The 5,758-nt window shown below is 39.4% G+C and overlaps 1 protein-coding gene across 1 annotated transcript in view; it reads right to left on the minus strand.

The window, feature by feature from the left end:
* The window catches only part of LOC137982916 (NLR family CARD domain-containing protein 4-like), a 33,251-nt gene extending 32,088 nt beyond the window's left edge, over positions 1-1,163 (minus strand). The window contains exon 1 of the mRNA XM_068830076.1: positions 793-1,163. The gene's annotated coding sequence lies outside the window, so the exon portion shown is untranslated. The remainder of the gene's footprint in view (positions 1-792) is intronic.
* Between the last annotated feature and the right edge of the window lie 4,595 nt (positions 1,164-5,758).

Consider the following 5,758-nt stretch of genomic DNA (forward strand, 5'->3'; position numbering starts at 1 on the left):
CCAATTTATACCAGAGACGAATAACTCGTCTAAGACGGATATTTCGTCTGCAATTCGTCTAGATATAAATACGGTGTTTAGACGAATTATAGATCAAAATACGTCTTACGATTGATTTGCCTGTAAGAATCAGATGAAGGCGAAGTTTTCAATTCTGAAACGGGAAGTACTGAAATGAACTTTTTAATGAAAAGAACAACTGAGCTACGTAGCCTACGTATGTTAACTTAATTCTTAAATTATCGATAAAACTTTTGCTAAAGAACAAAGAAAGATAAAAGAACTTGGTAACACAACTGACTTGGGAGCATTTTTTCAAATTCAAATACTTCGATATACGGAGAGAATCTTCACTTGGGCCCCAGAAGGTTTTCAGTCCACACAACTCACGAAATTTTACATCGCTGGTCGAGAACGAACACATGACAACAGTCGACCCTTCGTTTCAGAACCCCATCCCGAGGGACGGGCAGCAGGACGCGTCTTCTCGCCTCCCGTCCTCGGGTTAGCCGTGAGTGAAGAAGGGCGGCTGTATAGGTAGACTAAAGACTCTCCAACACTAAAAGTGAGCGCTCTGGTGTGAAAAAAACTAAAACACAGGTCACATTCCACAGGTGAGTGTACATGTCACTGTGCTGCAGACAAATAAACAACACCAAAAGTGTCTCCTAGCGCTAATCACTCAACAAAAATGTTGTTTCAGGTCTCGGGGAAACTTTTGGCTTAGTTGTTGATTATTGGAGCAGCGACTTCTGGTCTTGACCTGTGGAATGTGACCTGTATTTAACATACCCGGCTTCATTGCAGCTGCCACACGAGTCAAGAACGTCACATACAACTGCTAAAACAACCAGATCAATCATCTATGAGCCCCATTGCACAATTTTATAATTTGTAACACAATCTGACATGGTGAAAGCATAGAACAACAGTAACAATGCTCGCGTTAGGAAATTACAATCGTGAGGCGCCAAAATCAACCAAAACGTAAAGGTAAATAAAATCACTTCATTACCGTTACGTTTATCAAACACCATTATGTCCTTTTACATATCCAGATATCGTTATTCCAGGGCCCGTTTGTTCGGAAGCCGATTGGCTTAATCCGGAATTAGCTACATCATTTGTTTCATGTTTTCAACTTTTTGGTAAAAGTTTCTTTTGCTTATTTTTGTTTTTCAAGAGTTCTTCTAATGTAACGTTTTGCCGAATATCAGCGTTGAACAGCCTGTGGGAGTAGAGAAATAAACTCCTTGGTTATTTTTTAATCTAGGATTATCGCTAATCGGCTTTCGAACATCCGGGCCCTGTGAGGTTTAAGGTGCACAGTAAGCGTACGTGAAAAGCCAACGTAGCTTTAAGTGGAATCGACGCCTGATGTCGATCACAGAGCAACGTGAAAAAAGGGCGAATTGTTTTTGACTGTTATGCTTGTTAATTTTCGACTGCTTCGTACGGGACAGCTACAATTTTGAAAATAATTAAACACGAATTCTGTTCTTCTACAGGCTCTCCTCACTAGACGCCATCTTTCTTTCGGCATTAAACCAATCAGAGTTCCTGTGAGAAAAGGGCCAATAAGCGGTCTTTTTAGTTCACTGTGTGCCAGGGTCTTCTCCCGACCCGCCGCCATATTGAAAGCCGAGAAGACCCTGGGAACGAGGTTGATTGGAACTTATCAACTCTGAGCATGCGCTAGTTACCATGCGACGAACAGTTGCAGGTATAGCTTGATCCAAAAAATAGGCACGCATTGCGTACATTTGAGAAGTGCAGTAGGCTGGTATTGTATAGTGCATGTAATTATTTTTGCAAAAATAATTTTCTTTTACTGTTTCTCGTGACTCACAAAGCCACAAAGCACTCTAGGAAAGAATGCCACCAATGTTAACGCCATTGTTGCGGTTGACCATTGCTCTTGCAAAGTAAAAAAAAGCGACAAATGGGCCACAAACAGAATAACTGTACAATGAACATCAATTGTTGAAATTCGAGAAAATGCTACATTAGTTTCGTAATTCATGCACGGACTGCAGCCTACAATCTTACATTCATTCACTCAGAGAGCCCCGATGACAATATGGGTATTGCATTTACAGTGCACTACACCCCCCCCCCCCCCCCTAATCGCCCTGTAATGAAACAAACCCAAACAAAACAGACCTACATTCAAAATGGTGACGCTCTGTATCACTTCGCTGCTATTCCTTTTTCTCAGATGAGAAAAAAAAAATCAATCAAAATTGGAGAGAGAACCACTTTAAGACTATTTACATAGAGGCATTTACTTGTGAGGAGAGCGTTTTACGTGGAGATATAAGCGCAAGCATGGAGAACAAGCTTTACCAAGAGTTCAACAAAATGTTCACTGTTAATCCAAACCCGATCTCCACGGGATCCCGCAGAATGACCCGATCGGAATCGAGTCGGAACGCAAAAATTCACCATGCACAGCACTTCTATTTTCCGTCTATAACCCACACTTAAAACATACGTTTGTTTCATTTAATCGTAAGTGCAGAATCGCAAGACAAACTTCCAATTTGGATCAAGTTCATAACTCGGGAAAGTCAAAACTCTCGAAAGTTTCAACACAATCTGCCAACACATCTGTCTTTAAGTAAAAAACACGATAATCTCTAGTTGATTTGGAACCAACTGCGTTCCCCCGTGAACAAGTTGATAATGTATGCTCATCATTCAGAATTGCGTGAAAGAGCTTCTTGAGCTGAATTATATCATCAAACCTTTCAAAGTTGCTCATATAGTCATAAGTGAAAACATCTTTTCTCTTCAATGGATGAGTACTTTCCAAAAGCTTATTATTATTCAGTAAAACCTTCATAAGTGTGATTCTTTACAACAGCATCAATTGTTTTGCTCATAAATTTAAAACTACAGATCAATCTCAATTTTAAAAAAAACACTTCCCACCTCGATAAGATACAATAATCTTTTTTGAAAAAGATATATATCTTTCTTCAGTGTTGGCAATCCCTTAGCAACACAGTTTGATGATGGGCTCCAAAAACCTTCCTCTTCACCATAAAATACTTAAAACTAGCCAGTTTTTATAAAAAGAGGTGAATAATAACCAGAGAGGTTGTGAAGGGAAGTACCTTTGGCTTTCAATACAAAAAGTTGCATGCAAGCATTGGGTGATATTCCTCCATGCACAAATTTCTGTGAAATGGCAGTGATCTCTCACTTCCTTTCTTTTTCATTATCCACAAAAAAGTCACCAAATATAAAATATCTGTTGATTTGTGTCTTTTAGAGTCATCTTTGGTAAAAATTAACTTTACGGGTAACTTATTATATTTGTGATAAATGCCTTCAGCCAACTTCTGAGTCCTTTCAACAAAATAATTGTAATGCTACACCAACATTGATTTTCTTTTTTTTGGAGGAAAAAAATTGGTTTCATTTCAAAAGTAACACTTTTATCAACGCATTTGACAGAGACCAAAAGCCTGGTAGTTCGTACTTTTGATAAATTTCATTGAAGCTGATTTGAGGGTTCCACTGTCACGTTCAAATATTCCTAATCAACATTACTACATCAAACATGGAACCATATGTTTTCTTCCGTGGTGGTTAAATGAGATCAATAATAACAGAAGAACACCAGCTTCTGCTAACCTTCGAATCCCATGTCTTCAAGGTAGCTTGCTTGCTTACGTGGGGAACTATTGAGTACTTTTCTGGAGAGACTGAAAAACTTTTGTCTACAAAGATTTTTGTGCTTCTGGAAACAAATTTTCACTTTTTTCATGGCCATCATCTCTGGCACTAAAAGTAGGAAATGCGAAAGTCCTCTTCATTCGGTATAATGGAGTAAAGGTGTATTTTTAAGGTTTACGATTTACCTTGAATTGTTTTAAACCAATTCCTGCCGCTATATATCTTGCTAGACGTCCTAAAGAGGTCTGCGCGATCTAAACCGGTAATTGACAGATCCGTTGCTTTCAGCTGCACTCTGGTTCATCTTCGTAATTTTTTTAAAAAAATTATCATTAAATTTCAGAATAAAAACTAGCGATCAAAAACGACCTTTCGATTTCCCTGAGATCATTTTCAAGTTGTAGAAAGAGCGAATGAAATATACAAAGATAAGTAGAAATAAGGGCGTGAGAATGTCCAACGATAAAATATGTAAATACAAGCGCTGAAATGTAAGTGTTAAAATAATAAAATACGTAGATCAGGCAGTCGAATTTACTTTGGCACTTTCTTAAGATCTTAAAATCACCATATATGTCACTTGGGACTGTTCCATGTAGCCTGCGAACGCAGACGTATTTCCGGCGGAGAGAAACGACCGCCGGAAATACGTCTGCGTTCGCAGGCTATGTTCCATGTTGCTCTTTAATGTGATTCCCGATTGAAGACGATCTTTTGTCTTCCTCAACGCGCTGATAGAGGTGTCGGCACGTATACCCGACATAGTTTGTATCACACAAACCACATGCACTTGCAGTAGTAAACAACGCGTTGCTGGTTTATGATAAGTGGCTTCTTTTCCTTTGGTTGATCTCGTGCCCGATCTTATGACTTGCATACATACACGGGGAAACATCAATTCCAATTTTGCGGCCAAGTTCCCCAAGTTGTCTTCGCGCGGAATTGGCCCGCGATCTCTGATCCTTGAATGGTAACACTATTCTGGCAGGTGCTTCATTTACGTTGCACGCTCGTGTGGAAATTGGATCGCCAGAAACTTTCTTGGTGACAAAATTACTAATGGACAATTGTAGCAGTTCAAAGGCAAGGAAACCAAATCATCATCAATAGTCATCATCATCAATAGTCAAAACTTTGCTTGCTTGTAGCACAGCATTTGGAAAGACGTCAACGCCTCGGCCAGTCAGTCAACAATGGAGTTTTCGGAATAAATGAATAAATGGGGAAGTGCTTCTTGAAGAATTCGTAAAGTTTCCCGTGACAACTTACAACCTATGCAATTAAAATACTTGATTTTACCAAGTTTCATTAAGAATGATGCGAGGGGTTTTTGCACGTGATCCAATGCGTTACCGCTGAGGCTCAGGCGATGCAGGTTTGGGACATCACTAAAGGACATTTCCAAATCTTGCAGGTCATTTTCATTTAAATACAAGTGTTCAAGGTTGTTACGAAAAATAGTATTGCGTGACAAGCGTTACTGTCTAGACCCTTCGCGAGAGTTCGTAGTTTGTTTATATTTAGGTTTGTACGTAAGCGTTTCTAAATCGGTGTGTTTTGTAATCTTTCTATAATTAGATTCATTACTAATTTAGAAAGTTCTAGAAGTTTATTGTCCGAGTATATAAGTAGACGAGTCCAAGCGGAGTGTTTTCCTAACTAGTTTTTCACAAGCGAAGAGAGTAGGCGTTGGCCGTGTTTAGTCAAGTGTGACAGAAGCTGTGTGCATTCAAGTTGGCGGAGGCCGTGTAAGTTTGTCGAATACGAGCTGTTCAGAGTTTTACTTCGTGGAAACTACGTTCATTTTGGAATAAATCTTCTTGTTGTTGTTCCGACAACCCTGCGTTCAGTTTAGTTTGCAAGCTACCTTTCCTCAAAACACACGAACTCGTAACATTGGGGGCCTGGTCCTGGAGAGGAATTCATTTGTTTGCCGACTACAGAAACCAGGAAAGGACAATTCAAGAAGGAGTTACAGAAAAGTAAGAGGAACTGTACGAGAGAGTATATTGTGTTTTTGCTGTGGAATACTGCTATGGAAATGGAAAAGCTTTTGCAGATGGGAAAAGAATTC

The sequence above is a fragment of the Montipora foliosa genome, chromosome 13 (genome assembly GCF_036669935.1).
Source record: "Montipora foliosa isolate CH-2021 chromosome 13, ASM3666993v2, whole genome shotgun sequence".
In the NCBI taxonomy this organism is placed as follows: Eukaryota; Metazoa; Cnidaria; class Anthozoa; order Scleractinia; family Acroporidae; genus Montipora; species Montipora foliosa.